This window comes from Cucurbita moschata, unplaced genomic scaffold, assembly GCF_002738365.1.
Source record: "Cucurbita moschata cultivar Rifu unplaced genomic scaffold, Cmos_1.0 Cmo_Scf02762, whole genome shotgun sequence".
Classification (NCBI taxonomy): Eukaryota; Viridiplantae; Streptophyta; class Magnoliopsida; order Cucurbitales; family Cucurbitaceae; genus Cucurbita; species Cucurbita moschata.
The window spans coordinates 1-705 of record NW_019271268.1 but is presented as its reverse complement, the minus strand read 5'-3'; the positions used below and the strand labels follow the sequence as shown (position 1 = coordinate 705).

At 39.0% G+C, this 705-nt stretch overlaps 1 non-coding gene across 1 annotated transcript; it reads left to right on the top strand.

The window, feature by feature from the left end:
* The first annotated feature begins 346 nt into the window (after window positions 1–346).
* TRNAL-CAA lies at window positions 347–430 on the top strand. The gene has a single exon. It is a non-coding gene; the product is annotated as a tRNA-Leu (tRNA).
* Window positions 431–705: the final 275 nt, after the last annotated feature.

Genomic DNA, 705 nt, shown 5'->3' with positions numbered 1-705 from the left:
TCCACCACCTTGGGGCCCAAAGTCTTCACTAGCACACCGCCTGGTGACTAGCTCTGATACCATATCTCAAGCCCACCGTTAGCAGATATTGTCCACTTTTGTGCATTACATATCACCACCAGCCTCATGGTTTTAAAATGCGTCTACTAAGAAGATTTTTTCACACCTTTAAAAGAAATGCTTCCTCACCCTCTCCAATCGCTAGTAGATATATTCCATTTTGGTCTGTTATGGATCGCCGTCAGCCTCACAGTCTTAAAACGCGTCTATTAGTGAGAGGTTTTCACACCATTATAACGAATGGTTCATTCCCCTCTTCAACCAATGTGGGACTTATTAAAATGTAGGCAGGATGGCCGAGTGGTCTAAGGCGCTAGACTCAAGTTCTAGTCCTCATGAGAGGGCGTGGGTTCAAATCCCACTTCTGACACAATTCAAATTATAGGGTGAAGAAAAAAAGTTAAACTATTATCATCATTTTAGCATACATCGTCATCATCAACACATCATAATTATTGTAAAACATGCATCAAACATCATCATACATCATATTAATAAAGCATAAAGAACACATCATTTTAGCATACATCGTCATCATCAACACATCATAATTATTGTAAAACATGCATCAAACATCATCATACATCATATTAATAAAGCATAAAGAACACGTGCCTAGTTGCACTTGAAGTTGCTCCAAACGTG